Raw genomic sequence first — 22,520 nt, 5'->3', positions numbered from 1 at the left:
TTTTGGAGTCATGGAGCTCCTTAGGTTACCTTCATTTATTTCTCAAATTTAGGAAGTTTTCAAGGTACTATTTCTTCAAATATTTTATTGGGCTCAAAACACTTTTCCTTTCCTTATTGGATTTTGACTACCTGAGTGGTAGTTTAGTTGCTAAGTTGTTTCTAACTCTTTGTGACCCCATGGATGATAGACACCTGAGCATTTGACTTTTTTATTAGTTTTCGAGGTTTTAGGGTTTCTTTCTTTTTTTCCTGTTTTGATTGAATTATTTCTATTGATCTACCTTCAAGTTCACTGATTCTTTCCTCTGTCAATTTTATTATTATGTTGAGCCCATTTAGATTTTTTTCCAGTAGCTGTTTTTTTTTTTTTTTATTCTAAAATTCTTTTTTATAGCTTCTAATTCTTTGCTAAGATATTCTAATTTTCAAGCATGTTTATAATTACATAGAGCATTTTGATAGCTGTTTTAAAATCTTATAAATAATTCCAACATCTCTCTCATCTCTGTATTGACATGTGTTGATTGTCTTTCCCATTTGAGGTGGGATTTTCCTGGTTTTTGATATGGCAAGTAAACTTTGCTTTTATTCTGGATGTTTTCAGTATTATGTTTAGTTTTTATTTTAATATAATATCTAAGCAAAAAATAAGTGTATTTAGGTTTAGAATACATATCTTGTTGTAGTTTTGTTGAAAATGGTTCAATTGTCAACTGAGTTTTCAAAATCCTACAGTTTCTACTCTGTCTAGTTTGTATGATCCCAGATGCTAGTCTGAAACCAGGCAGTGTTCCATACTATGGTTGAAATCTCACAACTTTTGCTGTGTTGATTCTAGCTTGTTTCACCATGAAATGTCCAGGTTTTTGCTTAAAATTTTATACACAAATTTAAAGAATCCTTTTCATTAGTTCCTCCTCACCATAATCCAGTCCACACACTGTATCGATGTAAACAGATGGGATAGTCAATGAAAGCACACAGGATTGATATTTGCTTAATTTTAAGCAAAGATAGACAGTGTGGCTTTTCCTCCCCATTTGGAGAGGGAAAGGGGAGATATTTCTGTTGGCCTTAGTGTACTGGGAATTATAAACAGGGTTCTGACTCAGGGTCCCTGAAGCACCAATGGGATGGGATGGGAACATTCTTCTTTCTTATTCTTTGATTGGAGAAAATAGGCTTTTCTGCAAGATCTTTTCATCTGTTTCCATTGGCATTCATGGATTATGGATGGCTCCATCACTCTCAGTGGGATATATACAGCAGAGGTTTGCAAACTGTGAGTTGTAGGCCAAATCTGACAACTATCTGGTTTTTCAAATAAAGTTTTATTGGAATGCAATCATGCTTTTTTTGCTATGAAGGAAGAATTGAGTAGTTTTGACAAAGACCTATAGACTGTAAATATGAAACTATTTACTGTCTGACCTTTAATGATAAATATTTTCTGACCTCTGACATATAGAAAGAGAAACTAGAAAATATGAAAAAAGTAGAAAGAAATTTGATGAAACTCATCACTCCATTTTCCTTTGAATCTTGATTTTCAGGGTAAAACTACCATATTTTCTATGCTTTCAAAAGCAAAAACTTGTAGATAATTAATTTTCAGATTATTTTCCTTATAGATTATTGCAGAATATTGAGTGAAGTTACCTGTGCTATGTAGGAAGACGTTGTTATCTATTTTATAAATAGTATTGCTGCTGCTAAGTCGCTTCAGTTGTGTCTGACTCTGTGTGACCCCATAGACTGCAGCCCACCAGGCTCCCCCGTCCCTGGGATTCTCCAGGCAAGAACACTGGAGTGGGTTGCCATTTCCTTCTCCAATGGATGAAAGTGAAAAGTGAAAGTGAAGTCACTCCGTCGTGTCCGACTCTAGCGACCCCATGGACTGGAGCCTACCAGGCTCCTCTGCCCATGGGATTTTCCAGGCCAAGAGTACTGGAGTGGGGTGCCATTGCCTTCTCCTCATTTCAATGGAGGGTTATGTATATGATAATCCCAACTTCCCAATTTATCCCTCCCTTGACTTTTCCCCTTTTTAACTATAAGTTTGCTCCATAAATCTTTAATTTTTTCACAAGTGGCTTATGGTTCCAGCATACAGCTCTTTCACATATTTCATAATATTTATACATGGTTTTCTATAACTCATGATTTTGGAGCTATAATATTATATTATTCCATTCATTTAAATCTGTGAGTCTGTTTCCATTTTATAAATAATTTTACATATGAAAATGAAAAACAAAAATCACAGATAAACTTAAGATGAAAGTTAGATAACAGGTTTGCTCATATACTTTAAGTTACAAGCCTGTAGGAACAAACCACCAACAGCTACAGGAACTATAGAGCCTCATACAAAGTTACTATATAAAGTAAAAGAGATCATATGACAACTATAAGTACTATGTTTAAAATATATTAATAAAATTAAAGAAGTCATTTGTTGTTCAGTTGCTCAGTAGTGTCTGATTCTTTGTGACTCCATGGACTGCAGCACACCAGGCTTCTCTGTCCTTCACCATCTCTCAGAGCTTGTTCAAACTCAAGTTCATTGAGTTGGTGATGCCAGCCAACCATCTCATCCTTTGTCATCCCCTTCTCCTGCCATCAATCTTTCCCAACATCAGGTCTTTTCCAGTGAGTTGTCTCTTCACATCAGGTGGCCACAGTTTTGGAGCTTCAACTTCAGCTTTGGTCCTTCCAATGAATACTTAAGGTTGATTTATTTTTAGGACTGACTGGTTTGATCTCCTTGCAATCCAAGGGACTCTCAAGAGTATTCTCCAACACCACAGTTTGAAAGGATCAACTCTACAACAGTCAGCCTTCTTTATGGTCCAATTCTCACATCCATAGTAAGACAGGAGAGTACATATATCAGAATGATAAAAATGCAGAACTAGATGACAGAATTCAAGAATTCAAAATCTAAGTAACCATTCACTTAGAAATTAAGGCTAAAGTAAATGAAATACAAAGTGAATGAAAATGACAAATAATACCTGTGGAAAAATTAAAGGTAAGATTAAAGAAAAACTTGTTGAAGGAAGTGAGAGATCAAAGACAAGCACAGAAGATACAATTTATAATAAGAGGTCCTAAAAAGGAAGCCAAGGCAAGAAAAGAGAACAAATGTCAAAATCTATCGTTCAAGATAAGTTTCTGTAATGATGTTTAGAAAATACCCATTGAAGAAAATAGCAGGCACTTGATAATATTGATCCAGAATGACCAGAAACAAGATGTATTCTATTCATACTATTGGTCTTTAAAGAAAAATAATAAAAAATACTTTGGATATCTAAGGGAAAAAGGGCATATGAATTATAAGGAAAATAAAATTAGTTTACTATTGGGCTTCTTGTAGTAATGTTTTATGTCAAAAAGCTATTAACATATTTAAAATGTTTAAGGGAAAGAAACACGATTTTATATTCAGTAAAGTTGAGTTTTAAATATAAAATCACATTTAAGAAGTTATCAGCACACAAAAGCTCAGAGGATACTGTTCTTTCCTAAGGAATTTACTAGAAATCAAGATTCAGGCAACCAAAATGATTAAAAAGTATAAAAAAAAATACACAGATGCAGTTATAAGGGGGAATTATTTTAAGAGATATTTCTAGCTCAGTAGTAAGCATTCTGGAGTTCAAATTGTGGTCTTGAAATACTATCTCTTGTTGAAAGAAATGAAGATTTGTGAAGAAATGTCTGAATCTAGAATGTCTATCTGGAATTCCTTGTCATTTGATAGCAGTAAATCCATCAAAATCTTCTAGAAGTGAAGTGAAAGTGAAAGTAGCTCAGTCATGTCTGACTCTTTGTGACCCCCTGGACTGTACAGTCCATGGAATTCTCCAGGCCAGAACTTTTCTTCTTTTCTTTTAATTTCATGGCTGCAGTCAACATCTGCAGTGATTTTGGAGCCCCCCAAAATAAAGTCAGCCACTGTTTCCACTGTTTCCCCATCTATTTGCCATGAAGTGATGGGAACAGATGCCATGATCTTCGTTTTCTGAATGTGGAACTTTAAGCCAACTTTTTAACTCTCCCCTTTCACTTTTACTAAGAGGCTCTTTAGTTTTTCACTTTCTGCCATATGGTTGGTGTCATCTGCATATCTGAGGTTATTGATATTTCTCCCGGCAATCTTGATTCCAGATTGTGTTTCCTCCAGCCCAGTGTTTCTCTTGATGTACTCTGCATGTAAGTTAAATAAGCAGGGTGACAATATACAGCCTTGACATACTCCTTTTCCTATTTGGAACTAGTCTGTTGTTCCATGTCCAGTTATAACTGTTGCTTCCTGACCTCCATATAGGTTTCTCAGGAGGCAGGATCATCACTATGAACAAAACTAGTGGAGGTGATGGAATTCCAGTTGAGCTATTTCAAATCCTGAAAGATGATGCTGTGAAAGTGCTGCACTCAATATGCCAGCAAATTTGGAAAACTCAGCAGTGGCCACAGGACTGAAAAAGGTCAGTTTTCATTCCAATCCCAAAGAAAGGCAATGCCAAAGAATGCTCAAACTACCGCACAGAGTTGTCAACAAATTTCAAAAGACTGCAGTGCACTTATCATAATCAAATTTGATCTGCAATAACTGAAATGTTAACCTAAAAACAATTTTGGTTGAAAATAAAAATATGCCTCTAAATAACCTATGGCTCAAAAAACAAATTACCATAGAAGACATAAATATGTTAAAACTGAGAAGATAACTAAATACTTTGTATCAAACTTGTGATATTTAACAAAAGCTGTGCTGTGTGCATGCATGCTTAATTGCTCAATCAAGTCTGACTCTTTGTGATGCCATGAACTCTAGCCCACCAGGGTCCCCTATCCACAGGATTAATCTGGCAAGAATTCTGGAGTGGGTTTCCATTTCCTTCTCCAGGGGATCTCTCTGACCCAGGGATTAGACTCAAATCTCCTGTAGCTCCTGCATTGGCTGGTAGATTTTTTACCACTGAGCCATCTGGGAAGCCCAGTGCTTTTTGTGTTCTTTCTAAAATGTTATTGCCATAACCAAGGTTATAGACATTTATTCCTAAGTTATCTTCCATAAGTTTTATTGTTTTGTCTTTGACATTTAATTCTACGATACATTTCAAGTTAGTTTTTGTGAAAGGTCTGTGTCTATATTCTTTTATTATTACTTTTTTTGTAGGGAGATGTTCAGTTTTTAAGCATCATATTTGTGTGTTTGAAAAGACCACCATTTCTCCATCAAGTAACCTTTCCTTCATCAAGGATCAGTTGACTTTGACTGATCAGTATTGATGTGGGTCTATTCCTTTGATTTCTAATCTGTTTCACTGGTTTATTTTTCTTTACCTTCACAAGTACCACTCTGCCATAGCTTACAGTAAGTCTTGACATTGGGTAGTATCAGTTCCCTAACTTTGTTCTTCTTCATTATTGTGGTGGCTCTTGTAGGACTTTTGCCTTTCCATATTAGCTTTAGAATCAGTTGTCAATATACACAGAACAACTTATTAGGGCCTTGATTGAAGAGATATAATTTTGGGGGATCATAACATTTCCTGAAACACTAAGACTAAGCACTCTGGAACTTAGAAAGTCTTTATGAAACCCCTGCTCTTCAGTCATACCTAGACTGATGCATTCTATCAAGTTGTCAGGACTATTATACATTTCACCAGACAACCTAAAATTCCATTAGCAAAGCAATATGGAATGTTTTTGGCATAAAAGCAAGTGAAGTACATTTATATCATCCTTTAGGAAGAAATTGTTCTGCACAAGTTGATATTGCAGATAACTGAGGATTACTTTTGGTAACCTTAGTAGTCCATAGATTTCATTGAACTCCAAAGTCCTGTGTCAAAAAAAAAGGCGTAGTTTTCTCCATCCACTGACTTTTCACCCTTTTCTGTCTTTAGCTACTTTGTACAGAATTAGTAAGACTCTATAATCAAAAATAGGAAAATAAAGATGATATGTGCATTACTCAAGTAAGAGAGAGTACTTAAACTTGGGTAGAAGAAAAAACAGATAAAATCCTATAAGGGAAAAGGATTGGAGACTGAGTTGTCAGAGAAAAATCCACAGTATTTCACAAAATGCTGAGATGACTGAGCAGAGATCCTGGTGCCTGTGCTGAGATGAGGGAAAAGTAGAGGTTTGTCCAGAGAGGTGAGGGTGGAGCAGAGTTGACAGGGGAGGCTCGCTAAGAGAGTTAAGAGGTCAAGTTCAGTATTAGCCTCTCTATCAGAAGTCTAGACTTATTTCTGTCAGTTTGGAGTGATTAAAAATAATAAAACTAGTATTTCCCACAGATCCAGTTTTTAGGCTGTTAAACCACATGGTGTACAGAGGAACTCTGTTACCTGGGATGATGTTTGGAGGGGGAAAGAGCCAACTCACTGGAAAAGCCCCTGATGCTGGGAAAGATAGAAGGTAGGAGGAGAAGGGGGTGACAGAGGGTGAGATGATTTGATGGCAATCATCAACTCAATGGACATGAGTTTGAGCAAGCCCCAGGAAACGGTGAGGGACAGGGAAGCCTGGCGTACTGCAGTCCATGGGTTCACAAACAGTTGGACATGACTGAGTGACTGAACAACAACAACAACAACATATATTTCCACGCTCCTCTCTCCATTCCTCCCGTCCTCTCCTTCCCACCCCCAACCCTGCTCCATGTCCTCAAGTTTGTTCTCTATGTGTCCGTCTCAACTGCTGCCTTGCACGTAGGTTCATCTGCTGCTGCTGCTGCTGCTGCTAAGTTGCTTCAGTCGTGTCCGACTCTGTGAGACCCCATAGACGGCAGCCCACCAGGCTCCCCCATCCCTGGGATTCTCCAGGCAAGAACACTAGAGTGGGTTGCCATTTCCTTCTCCAATGCATGAAAGTGAAAAGTGAAAGTGAAGTTTCTCAGTAGTGTCCAACCCTGAGCGACCCCATGGACTGCAGCCTACCAGGCTGCAGGCTCCGTCCATGGGATTTTCCAGGCCAAGAGTACTGGAGTGGGGTGCCATTGCCTACTTCGAGTAGATTTATCAGTACTATCTTTCTATATTCCATATAAAGCATTAATATACCACACTTGTTTTTCTCTTTCCGACTTATTTCACTCTGTATAATAGGCTCTAGGCTCATCCACCTCATTAGAACTGACTCAATTATGTTCCTTTTAATGGCTGAGTTATATTCCATTGTATATGTGTACCACAGCTTCTTTATCTATTCATCTGTTGATGGGCATCTAGGTTGCTTCCATGTCCTAGCTATTGTAAATAGTGCTGCAATGAACATTGAAGTACATGTGTCTTTTTCAATGATTTTCTCTGTGTAGATGCACAGTAGTGTGATTGTTGAGTCATATGGTAATTTTATTCCTAGTTTTTAAAGCAATCTCCATACTGTCTTCATAGTGCTTTACCAATTTACGTTTCCATCCATGGTGCGAGAAGGTTTCACTTTCTCCATACTCTCTCCAGCATTTATTGTTTGTAAATTTTTTAATGATGGCCATTCAGACTGGTGTAAAGTGATATCTCATAGTAGTTTTGAGAAAGATCTCTTTCTCTAATAATGAGTGATATTGAGCATACTTTTATGTGTTTATTAGCTATCTGTATGTTTTCTTTGGAGAAATGTCTGTTTAGGTCTTCTGCCTACTTATTGATTGGATTGTTTGTTTTTCTGGTATTTTTTGAATGAGCTTCTTGTATATTTTGGAAATCAATCCTTTGTCAATTGTTTCATTTGCTATTATTTTCTCCCATTCTGAGGGTTGTCTTTTCACCTTGTTTAAGGTTTCTTTCGCTGTGCAAAAGCTTTTAAGTTTAATTAGGTCCCACTTGCTTATTTTTGTTTTTATTTCCATTACTCTAGGAGATGGGTCATTTAATTGGAGGATAATTGCTTTACAATATTGTGTTGATTTCTTTCATATACCAACATGAATCAGCCATAGGTATACATATATACCCTTCCTCCTGAGTCACCCTCCCACCTCTCACTCAATCCCACTCCTCTAAGATGTCACAGAGCACTTGATTTGAGCTCCCTGCATCATACAGTAAATTTCCACTGGCTATCTAGTTTTACAGATGGTAATGTATATATTTCAATGCTACTCTCTCTATTCATCCCATCCTTTCCTTCCTCCACAGTGTCCATAAGTTTTTTCTAAATGGTCCCCATTTGAGTACTCCAAAAAATGTTTCTGATTCTTCACATGTCTTGCTGGAAGGGTTCATTTCTTTGCTTTCTTTCTTATTTCTATTCAGTATCAATCTTGTTTAACTGTACAATTGGCTGTTTTCAGTTTTTGTATGCTGGGATTAATCATCAAAGTTATTAAAACTTGTTTGTAAGATATAAGTTCATAGAGTGTGAGTTTTTGAGACAAGGATTTTCAGCTATGGGTCAGGATCCATTAATGGGTTTGAAAATCAATTTGGTGGTAAGGATTCACTTTTGTTATTGAAATAAATAGAGTAGAATAGAAAATATAATTGAATATATTTTATTCATCACATCTTGCAAGTGTAAACATTTTGCAAAATTCAGTGTTTATATAATGGTAGAAAATGTAAGTTATGAGTTATTACATTGATGTGACCCATATAAAAATTAATAGAATAAGTTTTAAAATGTCAGATTTTTGATATGCATTTAAAAAAAAATTGCCACCTTATTCTTTATTCTTCTAGATTTTTGCAAGTACTTAAGGGAAAGAATATGTTATCTCCATGCAAAACCTCATCTCCTCCTCTTACTTTAAACTCATTAGGAAAGGGCCCTTTTAGACCCCTAGTACCTACAATAGAGTCACTTTTAAAGAATAACCTTTGCTGAAAGAATGAAAAATCAGTACAAATCTGACATACTCTTGAGGTGATAATTATGATAAAGACATACTTTTAGCAGTCTCAGAAGTGGGAACAAGTCTCAGAGAGAAAGAATGAGATGGGACGAGACCTATATTCATCTGTGCAGCATTTTGGGTAGGCATATGGGTCTGGAAGTGTCCTCATTTTGGACAATTGCTTTACTTTGATATGTTTAAAACAGCAGATTAGTCTCCAAAAGAGTATAGGCCTCTCTAGTTAGAATGAAGTTGCATTTTCAGTTAAAGGCATTACAGGGTCATTGAGATTGTTTCTGTGCCTACTCCAGCTTGGTGTGGAAGGAAATCAGGTGGGGGATTTTTGGCAGGAGTCTGAGTCTAAACAAAAATAATTAGATAGTATTAGAGCATTTTGGGCTTCCCTGGTGGCTGAGACAGTAAAGAATCTGCCTACAATGCAGGGGACCTGGGTTGGATCCTGGGTTGGGAAGATCACCTAGAGAAGGGAATAGCAACCCACTCCAGTATTCTCACCTGGAGAATTCCATGGACAGAGGAGCCTGTCGAGCTACAGTTCAAGGGCCACAAAGAGTCAGACAAAACCAAGTGACCAACACACAAAGACTCAGCATTTCACATATTAGCAAGGTTATGCTCAAAGTCCTTCAAGCTAAGCCTCAGCAGGATGTGAACCAAGAGCTTCCAGATGTACAAACTGGGCTTAGAAAAGGAAGCAGAACCAGAGGTCAAATTGCCAACATTCGTTGGATCATGGAGAAAGTAAGCTAGTTTCATAGAAACATTTACTTCTGCTTCATTGACTAAAGAAGTCTTTGACAGTTGTGGATCATAACAAACTGTGGAAAAGTACCAAACCACCTTACCTGTCTCCTGAGAAACCTGTATACAGGTCAAGAAGCAACACTTTGAATTCATCATGGAACAACTGATTGGTTCAAAATTGGGAAAGGAGTATGATGAGGCTATATGTTGTCACCCTGCTTATTTAACTTATATGAAAAGTACATTATGCAAAATGCCAGGCTGGATGAATCATAAGTTGGAATCAAGTTTTCCAGGATAAATATCTGCAAGCCACATACACAGGTAATATCACTCTAGTGGCAGAAAGTGGAAAGGAACTGAAGACCTTCTTAATGAAAGTGAAAGAGGAGAGTGAAAAAGTTGGCTTAAAACTCAACATTCAAAAAACTAAGATCATGGCATCCAGTCCCATCACTTCATGGCAAATAGAAGGGGAAAAAGGAAGTAGTGACAGATTTTTCTTTTCTTGGCCTCCAAAATCACTCTGGGCAGTGATGGCAACCATGAAATTAAAAGATGCTTGCTCATTGGAAGGAAAACTGTGACAAACTTAGATATTATATTAAAAAGCAAAGACATCACTTTGTAGACAAATGTCTGTATTGTCAAAGTTTTTTTTTTTTTTTTTTTTGCAGTGATCAAGTATGGATGTGAGAGCTGGACTATGAAGGCTGAAGAACTGATGCTTTCAAATTGTGTTGCCAGAGAAGACTCTTAACAGTCCCTTGAACTGCAAGGAGATCAAACCAGTTAATCTTATAGGAAATCAACCATGAATATTCATTGGAAGGACTGATGCTGAATCTCCAATATTTTGACCACCTGATTCAAAGAGCCAACTCATTGGTAAAGACTCTGATTCTGGGGAAGATTGAAGGCAAAATGAAAAAGAAGTGGTAGAGGATGAGATGGTTACATAGCATCACTGACTCAATGGACATAAATTTGAGCAAACTCTAGGAGATAGTGGAGGACAGAGAAACCTGTCATGCTACAGTCTATGAGGCTACAAAGAGTTGGACAGAGCTCAGCAACTGAATAACAACAGCTACAACAATAATACCAGCATTTCTCTGAAAGCTAAGCATGGGGTAGAAGGAGGCTAAGTAGAACATAGGTTAAAAATAGAAAAGGACACTCCTAACTCTACAGACAAGTTACACATTTAAATATTTATCAAATAAAAAATGGAATATGAGGATGATAATCACGATTTTACTAGATTTAGTCTTTTCTAGCAAAAAGTAGTAGTATTCTCCTATAAGTTCTGAGTTCAGTCGCTTTGTCGTGTCCTACTCTTTGTGACCCAATCATTTGCAGCATGCCAGGCCTCCCTGTCCATCACCAACTCCCGGAGTTCACTCAGACTCACGTCCATCGAGTCAATGATGCCATCCAGCCATCTCATCCTCTGTCGTCCCCTTCTCCTCCTGCCCCCAATCCCTCCCAGCATCAGGGTCTTTTCCAATGAGTCACTCTTCACATGAGGTGGCCAAAGTACTGGAGTTTCAGCTTTAGCATCATTCCTTCCAAAGAAATCCCAGGGCTGATCTCCTTCAGAATGGACTGGTTGGATCTCCTTGCAGTCCAAGGGACTCTCAAGAGTCTTCTCCAACACCACAGTTCAAAAGTATCCATTCTTCAGCGCTCAGCTTTCTTCACAATCCAACTCTCACATCCATACATGACCACAGGAAAAACCATAGCCTTGACTAGACGAACTTTTGTTGGCAAAGTAATGTCTCTGCTTTTGAATATGCTATCTAGGTTGGTCATAACTTTCCTTCCAAGAAGTAAGTGTCTTTTAATTTCATGGCTGCAGTCACCATCTGCAGTGATTTTGGAGCCCCCCAAAATAAAGTCTGAGACTGTTTCCACTGTTTCCCCATCTATTTCCTATGAAGTGATGGGACCAGATGCCATGATCTTCGTTTTCTGAATGTTGAGCTTTAAGCCAACTTTTTCACTCTCCACTTTCACTTTCATCAAGAGGCTTTTGAGTTCCTCTTCACTTTCTGCCATAAGGGTGCTGTCATCTGCATATCTGAGGTTATTGATATTTCTCCCGGCAATCTTGATTCCAGCTCCTGCTTCTTCCAGTCCAGCGTTTCTCATGATGTACTCTGCATATAAGTAAAATAAACAGGGTAACAATATACAGCCTTGACATACTCCTTTTCCTATTTGGAACCAGTCTGTTGTTCCATGTCCAGTTCTAACTGTTGCTTCCTGACCTGCATACACATTTCTCAAGAGGCAAATCAGGTGGTCTGGTATTCCCATCTCTTTCAGAATTTTCCACAGTTTATTGTGATCCACACAGTCAAAGGCTTTGGCATAGTCAATAAAGCAGAAATAGATGTTTTTCTGGAACTCTCTTGCTTTTTCCATGATCCAGCAGATGTTGGCAATTTGTTTTCTGGTTCCTCTGCCTTTTCTAAAACCAGCTTGAACATTAGGAAGTTCATGGTTCACGTATTGCTGAAGCCTGGCTTGGAGAATTTTGAGCATTACTTTACTAGCGTGTGAGATGAGTGCAATTGTGCGGTAGTTTGAGCATTCTTTGGCATTGCCTTTCTCTGGGATTGGAATGAAAACTGACCTTTTCGAGTCCTGTGGCCACTGCTGAGTTTTCCAAATTTGCTGGTATATTGAGTGCAGCACTTTCACAGCATCATTTTTCAGGATTTGGAATAGCTCAACTGGAATTCCATCACCTCCACTAGCTTTATTCATAGTGATGCTTTCTAAGGCCCACTTGACTTCACATTCCAGGATGTCTGGCTCTAGGTCACTGATCACATCATTGTGATTATCTGGGTCATGAAGATCTTTTTTTGTATAGTTCTTCAGAGGATGAGATGGCTGGATGGCATCACTGACTCGATGGACGTGAGTCTCAGTGAACTCTGGGAGTTGGTGATGGACGGGGAGGCCTGGCATGCTGCAATTCATGGGGTCTCAAAGAGTCGGACATGACTGAGCCACTTATCTGATCTGATCTCTGTGTATTCTTGCCGTCTCTTCTTAATATCTTCTGCTTCTGTTAGGTCCATACCATTTCTGTCCTTTATCGAGCCCATCTTTGCATGAAATGTTCCCTTGGTATCTCTAATTTTCTTGAAGAGATCTCTAGTCTTTCCCATTCTGTTGTTTTCCTCTATTTATTTGCATTGATCGCTAAGGAAGGTTTTCTTATCTCTTTTTGGTATTCTTTGGAACTCTGCATTCAGATGTTTATATCTTTCCTTTTCTCCTTTGCTTTTCGCTTCTCTTCTTTTCACAGCTATGTGTAAGGCCTCCCCAGACAGCCATTTTGCTTTTTTGCTCTTCTTTTCCGTGGGGATGGTCTTGATCCCTGTCTCCTGTACAATGTCACGAACCTCATTCCATAGTTCATCAGGCACTCTATCTATCAGATCTAGACGCTTAAATCTATTTCTCACTTCCCATGTATAATCATAAGGAATTTGATTTAGGTCACACCTGAATGTTCTAGTGGTTTTCCCTACTTTCTTCAATTTAAGTCTGAATTTGGCAATAAGGAGTTCATGGTCTGAGCCACAGTCAACTCCTGGTTTTGTTTTTGATGACTGTATAGAGCTTCTCCATCTTTGACTGCAAAGAATATAATCAATCTGATTTCGGTGTTGACCATCTGGTGATGTCCATGTATAGAGTCTTCTCTTGTGTTGTTGGAAGAGGGTGCTTATTATGACCAGTACATTTTCTTGGCAAAACTCTATTAGTCTTTGTCCTGCTTCATTCCGTATTCCAAGGCCAAATTTGCCTGTTACTCCAGGTGTTTCTTGCCCTCAGAAGAAGTGGAGTAGCCATCATGGTCAACAAAAGAGTCCGAAATGCAATACTTGGATGCAATCTCAAAAACTACAGAATGATCTCTTTTAATTTCCAAGGCAAACCATTCAATATCACAGTAATCCAAGTCTATGCCCCAACCAGTAACGCTGAAGAAGCTGAAGTTGAACGGTTCTATGAAGACCTACAAGACCTTTTAGAACTAACACCCAAAAAACATGTCCTTTTCATTATAGGGGACTGGAGTGCAAAAATAGGAAGTATTCTCCTATACTTCTGATATTATTTCCATGATCCTTTTATTATTTTTTTTAAATTAATTTATGTATTTTAATTGGAGACTAATTACTTTACAATATTGTTGTGGTTTTTGCCATACATTAACATGAATCAGCCATGAGTGTACATGTTTTCCCCATCCTGAAACCCCCTCCCAGCCCCTCCCCATCCCATCCCTCAGGGTCATACCAGTACACCAACCCTGAGCACCCTGACTCATGCATTGAACCTGGACTGGTGATCTATTTCACATATGATAATATACATGTTTCAATGTTATTCTCTCACTTGCTTCCTGTTATTTCAATATTTAAAAAAGCAAACAGACTCTCATGCTCTTATTTATGACTCATGTATTATTTCAAACTCTTTTGACTCCAGTATTATAAAAGTCACTGGACTGAGTACTTCGAAGTGTATAAGAATGGATGGAAGCCTGTTGTTCCAACAGCATGTAATGCAGGATGAGATGAGCATCTGGAAAGAAGGCAAATAGGTGGAGCTCATCACTTCCCCTGTGGTCTAAATATGCTGAGAATAATTCATAAATGTACTTCTTTTCCAGAAGACAACAGACCAAAGACTTTGTTTCTCTTACATTAATTTTATCTGCTAGATATTGGCCGTTATAATAGTAAAACCTGGATAAACCAAATTAGTATAAAAAATATTTAGCTGCTTTACAAAAGGCCACGTTGTGGCCACATTTTTTATACCAATGTCTCAAGACTTTTTACTGTGAGTTTACTTGAAATATATCTGGGAATTCAGTAAATTGGGAAGCATAGTTTCTTCCATGAATAATACAAAACATCATGTAGATTTTTCTAGAAACTCAACCATTGTTAGAATTATTCAAAGAATAAAAAGTTTTCCTGAAAGGAAATCGCAATTGCTCATTTGCTATATAAACAAGTAGTGTGTCCTGAAGGTATGATTGCAGTATATAAAATATTAAAATGTTGATACCTGATAGATTCTAGGAAGAAATTTAAATTTATAGGCAAGCATTTCCTGGAATAGTGGGAGACCTTTATGATTCTATGAGTTTTACATTAAAAATAAGAAAAAGCAAAATAAATTAGCCCAGAGGAAACTGTGGGCATGAATTGTATCCCAGCATCACCAGGGCTATAGTGCCAGATGTCCTTTGGTTTTTTGGAATTGTAGAAAATGAGGACTATATTTACTAGTCAACCCATACAGCTTAAGCTAATTTATATCATTAAATGATAAGTAAAAAAAGATACACACACACACACACAGAGAAGTTGCTCAGTTATGTCCGACTCTTTGCGACCCCATGGATTGTAGCCCACCAGGCTCCTCAGTCCGTGGGATTTCCCAGGCATAAATACTGGAGTGGGTTGCAGTTTCCTTCTCCAAAAAAAGATAAGGCAGAGATAAATGAGAAAAGGAAGTGAGCAATGACAGCACATCATTATTATAAAGGTTATCATTCACTGAATACTTTCAGCTGAATTACTGTGCTGTTTTCACATTTTTTTTTCCTTTTCTCTTGTAATCTTCGAGATAAGCCTCTGATATAGATTTTAGTTTTATTCCTAAAAAGTAACAACTATCAAGGGTGCAGGTGAGGCCAGGCTTGCTCAGTGTCAATAATCAGAGGGATTTATTCTGTTTGGTAAACATGGAGGAAGGTAACACTGGAGAGTAAGCATGCCCTTTGTCAGAATTCCAGACAGTAAGTCTGGTCAAGATGGAACTTCAAGCAGAAACCGAGACACACGAGTTCTCTTGTCTAAGTGAGAAACCTGAAAAGTGTTACACAGGTTGTCAGGGTCCCAATTAAGAGAGACCCCGTTCAGAGACTGTTATCACACAGACATCCAGAACAGTACCTCAGAAACTGAGACAAGAAATTTGGCAGAGGTAAACCTCATGGATTTTATGGATTAACTACAATTCATTAGGTACATGAGACTCAGATTCACAAGATTAATTACAGATCTCATTCATGATTAAACTGAGTCCTCTTATATCCTAATATTATTTTCCATAACTGAAATGTTTGACAACAAGCCAATAAGAGAGACATTACTGTTTTATCATCATCATCACCGTCATTCTCTACCAGTCATGCAGTTCTGGTTTAGAGAAATTAGGTAACTTGCCATGGTTGCTGGGCTTCCCTGTTAGCTCAGCTGGTAAAGGATTTACTTGCAAAGCAGGAGACCTTGCTTCTATTCCTGGGTCAGGAAGATCGCCAGTATTCTTGGGCTTCCCTCGTGGCTCAGCCTGTAAAGAATCCACCTAAATGCAGGAGACTTGGGTTCGATCCCTGGGTTGGGAAGATCCCCTGGAGAAGGGAACAGGCTACCTACTCCAGTATTTTGGCCTGGAGAATTCCATGGACTGTATAGTCCATGGGGTTGCAAAGAGTCAGACACAACTGAATGACTTTCACTTTCACTGCTGATGGTTACTAATAAAAGGATACAACTTTCACTTGAATTCAGATTAGGAGTGATTACAGAGAGAGTTGTAACAAGCCATCAACTTAACTAAGTGAAAGTACCAGACTCATCCATTCGTTCAGTGAACAGTTATATTCATGTATAGAGCATCTACTATTTGCCAGCCACAGTGACAAGTTATACATATTAGGTACTCAACAAACATTGGTTTATGAAATGAATGAATGGTATTTTTGAACTTATAATTCAGGAGACACCAATCTGAAACTATGACATTTTGATTAAACTACCACAGTGGAGGCCACTGTGTAAGATCATGCCCTTGTGGGTGGAAGGAGAATACCCCACAGTGAATGGCTGTGTTTCCACCATCAGTTTCGCAAAGAGTCCAACCCGACTGAAGTGACTTAGCACTCATGCATGCACACAACCTGATATAAGGCCTATCTTGAATTATGGAATGAGGGATGGAGAAGCAGGCATTAAGACCAGAGGGAAAGCAGAACTTTTTTTTCTGTCTCCAGGCAATTAGGTCTGGACTTGGCAGCAGTGGTGTTCATGTTTCTGAGTTCAAGCTTATATTATTCACCATACAACAAGTCAATAAATCAGGATACACGCTGATGGAGCAAGGAACATTAACCTTATTTGGAAAGCTGCAAGTCCAAGTAGATGGGAGACTAATGTCCTAGAAAAGCATCTTAACCAAGTCAGAATTCAGGCTTCTTTTATACTAATAGGAGGTAGGGATGTGCTTGGTCATTACAAACTTCTTGGTGTTGGAATCTTTTGTTCTTGCAGTTGTACATACAGGCCAGGTCATAGTGTTCCTGTAATCTCCAACAAGACAAATGTTGTTCTCTGTTCTGCAACTTTTTATCTTTATATGAGTGGAAAAGTGTTATAACCTTTAAGGTTAGACCCTTGAGAGTGGGCTATTCAATATATTTCAGTCTATAGGCAACATTCTTAACTGGAAACAAAAGCAATAGAATAAAAAAGGTTAATATAAAAGAAACTGGGCATACACACTGAAGAAACCAGAATTGAAAGAGACATGTGTACCCCAGTGTTCATCACAGCACTGTTTATAATAGCCAGGACATGGAAGCAACCTAGATGTCCATCAGCAGATGAATGGATAAGAAAGCTGTGGTACATATACACAATGGAGTATTATGCAGCCATTAAAAATAATACATTTGAATCAGTTCTAATGAGGTGGATGAAACTGGAGCCTATTATACAGAGTGGAGTAAGCCAGAAAGAAAAATACCAATACAGTATACTAACCCATATATATGGAATTTAGAAAGATGGTAACAATTACCCTGTATGCGAGACAGCAAAAGAGACACAGATGTATAGAACAGTCTTTTGGACTCTGTGGGAGAGGGAGAGAGAGAGGGTGGGATGATTTGGGAGAATGGCATTGAAACTTGTATAATATCATATATGAAATGAATTGCCAGTCCAGGTTTGGTGCACTGGGATGACCCAGAGGGATGGTACAGGGAGGGAGGTGGGAGGGGGTTCAGGATGGGGAACACATGTACACTCATGGCGGATTCATGTTGATGTATAGCAAAACCAATACAATACTGTAAACTAATTAACCTCCAATTAAAATAAATAAATTTGTATTAAAAAAAGAGAAACAAATCTAGTAAGCAGTCAGATTTTCTTCCCTGTTACAGTCAGAGTGCTCCAGGCCATTTGGGGCAGTTATTCCTGACACATAGAGGTAGATCCTGTGGATGGGCCTGAAAAGTCCTAGCTCCATGATCCTTAGCATTTAGCTGTCTGATATAGTCTATTGTAGGTCTAGACTTCCATTTTGTTATTTCAATTCAATTCGGTTGCTCAGTCTTGTCTGACTCTTTGCGACCCCATGAATCGCAGCACGCCAGGCCTCCCTGACCATCACCAACTCCCAGAGTTCACCCTCAGAGGTTAAAGCGTCTGCCTCCAATGCTGGAGACCTGGGTTCGATCCCTGGGTCGGGAAGATCCCCTGGAGAAGGAAATGGTAAGCAACTCCAGTATTCTTGCCTGGAGAATCCAATGGACGAAAAGCCTGGTAGGCTACAGTCCACGGGGTTGCAAAGAGTCAGACACAACTGAGTGACTTCACCTTCACCTTCATGTGCATCAAGTCGGTGATGCCATCCAGCCATCTCATCCTCTGTCATCTCCTTCTCCTCCTGCTCCCAATCCCTCCCAGCATCAGGGTCTTTTTCAATGAGTCAGCTCTCTGCATCAAGTGGCCAAAGTATTGGAGTTTCAGCTTCAGCATCAGTCCTTACAAAGAACACCCAGGACCGATCTCCTTTAGGATGGACTGGTTGGATCTTCTTGCAGTCCAAGGGACTCTCAAGAGTCTTCTCCAACACCACAGTTTGAAAGCATCAATTATTCGGTGCTCAGCTTTCTTCACAGTCCAACTCTCACTTCATGACCACTGGAAAAACCATAGCCTTGACTAGACGAACCTTTATTGGCAAAGTAATGTCTCTGCTTTTGAATATGCTATCTAGGTTGGTCATAACTTTCCTTCGAAGATGCAAGCGTCTTTTAATTTCATGGCTGCAATCACCATCTGCAATGATTTTGGAGCCCCCAAAAAGCAAAGTCTGACACTGTTTCCACTCTTTTCCCATCTATTTGCCATGAAGTGATGGGACCAGATGCCATGATCTTCGTTTTCTGAATGTTGAGCTTTAAGCCAACTTTTTCACTCTCCTCTTTCACTTTCACCAAGAGGCTTTTGAGTTCCTCTTCACTTTCTGCCATAAGGGTGCTGTCATCTGCATATCTGAGGTTATTGATATTTCTCCCGGCAATCTTGATTCCAGCTCCTGCTTCTTCCAGTCCAGCGTTTCTCATGATGTACTCTGCATATAAGTAAAATAAACAGGGTAACAATATACAGCCTTGACATACTCCTTTTCCTATTTGGAACAAGTCTGTTGTTCCATGTCCAGTTCTAACGGTTGCTTCCTGACCTGCATATAGGTTTCTCAAGAGGCAGATCAGGTGGTCTGGTATTCCCATCTCTTTCAGAATTTTCCACAGTTTATTGTGATCCACACAGTCAAAGGCTTTGGCATAGTCAATAAAGCAGAAATAGATGTTTTTCTGGAACTCTCTTGCTTTTTCGATGATCCAGAAGATGTTGGCAATTTGATCTCTGGTTCCTCTGCCTTTTCTAAAACCAGCTTGAACATCTGGAAGTTCATGGTTCACGTACTGCTGAAGCCTGGCTTGGAGAATTTTGAGCATTACTTTACTAGCGTGTGAGATGAATGCACTTGTGCGATAATTTGAGCATTCTTTGGCATTGCCTTTCTTTGGGATTGGAATGAAAACTGACCTTTTCCAGTCCTGTGGCCACTGCTGAGTTTTCCAAATTTGCTGGCACACAGGTCATGCCTAGTCTTTACTATGTTGAAAGTGAAACAATTTACAGTAGGTTCAGGAGAAAACAAAAATTTCCTTCTGGGCAAGAATTGAGGTTGCAAAGTTTCTTTAGTTCTCGATAGAGTGGAGAGCAAAGGTGAGGACAGTGTCATGGATGCTTAGGCTTCTCTGTCCTTGGGATTCTCCAGGAAAGAATTTTGGAGTGGCTTGGTGTGCTCTCTTCCAGGGGATCTTCTGGATCTTAGGTCTCCTGCATTGGCAGACAAGTTCTTTACCACTAGCGCCACCTGGTAAGCCCTAAAACAGAGAAAGGGAATTGCTTCCAAGTCCATCTGTTCACCGCTCAGAACTCACATATTAACTTGCAGGCACATGGCCAGTAGTGGGGAATTAGAGGATACGAGAGTTGAGAGAAGTTATCTCCTATGAGTATAATTTAATTTTCCTGATGCACATTCAGTTCAGTTCAGTTGCTCAGTCTTGTCCAACTCTTTGAGACCCCATGAACCGCAGCACACCAGGCCTCCCTGTCTATCACCAACTCCCGGAGTTCACCCAAACCCATTGTCCATTGAGTCGTGATGCCATCCAACCATCTCATCCTCTGTTGTCCCCTTCTCCTCCTATGCATGTACATTGGGCAAGCACAATCCCACACCCTTATTGCCATCTGAGCATCCATGCTATAGTGAACAGAGCTAAACACTGGCAGCCAGGGGACCCAGGCTCTCCCCAGAGAGCGGTTGGAATTCATTGGGTATCCATCATTTTCTTTAAAGCTAGGACTAGTGTGACACATGACCAGTGGAATAAAAAATCTTATGTTTACTTCTCATTCCTAGCACTGGCTAAAGCTCAGTCAATTCTTCCCCACTCAACAAACATGTTGGAGTCCAAGAAAAGTGTGAAGGTATTAAAATGATAATCTTAATTCTTTCTTATTTAAATGTAAAACAGGTGCTTACCAACTATAAATAAATATGCAACACTCAAAATGACACTGAGTAAAATAATCCGCAGAGCATCTTCTTGTCCTATTAATTCATGCTTACACTATCTTCGGGCTTCACAGGTTGTTCAGTAGTAAAGAGTCGGCTTGTCAGTGCAAGAGATGTGAGTTTGATCCTTGGGTTGGGAAGATTCCCTGGGGAAGAAAATGGCAACCCATTCCAGTATTTTTGCCTGGGAAATCCTAGGAACAGAGAAGCCTGGCAGGCTACATTTCATGGGGTCAAAAAAGAGTCAGGCATGGCTTAATGAATAAACAAAACAACGTGATCTTCAGATCAATCGATTCAGAGAGTGAGGAAAGGTGTGATGCCTTGAACTCATTCTGATATTGTGAGCTCCAGAGTGAAACAAATAGATGGAAGCTGTGCAGGGGGCTCCAGTGCACAGAGTTGAATGTCACCGAAGAACCCACTGGAGGAAGAGTCACCCTGGAGAAGGTAGGGCAGGACTTAAACATCCCTCATTTTCTGCTGAAGCTCAAGGAGGCAACCTAAGGGCTTAGTCACCATTTTCCCTGAATAAAATGAATCTTAGTGAGGAATCAAGATGGAAAACAAGAATAAACCAATAGCAACAAGACTTAATCCAAATCCACAATCCACTATCCTAGTTTCTGTATAAACCAGGACTCAGCAGCCTCATTGTCCTCTGCACAGGATTTTCCTTAATGTGCAGGGGTGCAAATTCACATGGAGGAGTGGCGAGTGACTTTGATCTGATTCAAACACTTCACTAATTTCTCTTCCTCGTTTTTGTTTTGTGTCTCAATATCCCATGATGTCACTAGATCAGTGGTGCTTAGGAAGAAAAGCTGAAACACACAAACTTTCAGGAACAAGCTGCCAAATGAATGATGGACTAGGGGATAACACAGAGCCCTGGCAGAGGGTTAATCTCCAGGGCTGTCTCATGTTCAGTTGCTGGCCTCTAGTAAAAGAACACAGCACTCTGTCTCACTTCTCCCAAGCCCATAACCTCAGGCAGACTCCCTGGGGTGGCCATCTCAAAGTGAGTACATGCCTTTTGGTAGGGTCAGGAGATTTTTTACTAGGTAAGTGTGACTTTCACTTTTGACAATCAATGACATGACTTGATCAGAATGCAATTCTTAAGGAAAAAAAAAAAATTGGCTGAGCTAAATGGAAAAGCATCAGGCACAGACAGATTAGTTTTTCCTTTAAATAAACATGGCCTTTCAAAAAGGCAAGAAAAACATTTGGAGGAAAACATGCTGGGCATGAAAAATTCAGATAAAATATCTACCCACCCTCAGCAAGAACAAAAATCACTCCTCAATCATTGAATAGTTAGAATCGCTCTTTCATTAAACCAAGGAGAATGGTTTAAACATGTTTGTCCTTACAGACAGAGGTGTGTCTCTCTGACACTAACTCCTATACCTCAGTGATTACTTATTTAAATGACTGGTATTTGAGATACTTGGCATTTCCCCAGTTTTTCACTTAATCCTGCAGAAGACAAAGAAATTCCTCTCCCTAAAGTCACCAGCAGGTTCTTCACATTGAATGGAATAGCTGTGTTGTAATATTCTGATTACTGAATATTGTTGACCCATTTCCTTCCTAAAACTTTGTAAATCTATTTACAAGGTTTTCTTACATGTCTCATTGTCTTTCTGTTTAGATGATATACTATCTTCTGTCCAAATTCTACTCCTTTTTCTGTATTTTTTTTTTTTTTAATTTCAGTGGCTCAAATGAAAAAGCTAAGATCCATTCATGTTTCATTTCCATTGTCAATCATATTAATTGATTAAGTCCAAATGAGTTCAAATTTTCTTCAAATGTATGTAACTGGTTTAATAAATACCTGTTAAACAGTCTGTTATGTATTAGCTATGTGTCTGTACATTAGAGATAAT

Source organism: Bos mutus, chromosome 24 (assembly GCF_027580195.1).
Source record: "Bos mutus isolate GX-2022 chromosome 24, NWIPB_WYAK_1.1, whole genome shotgun sequence".
Classification (NCBI taxonomy): Eukaryota; Metazoa; Chordata; class Mammalia; order Artiodactyla; family Bovidae; genus Bos; species Bos mutus.
Note: the sequence above shows the minus strand (reverse complement) of the source record.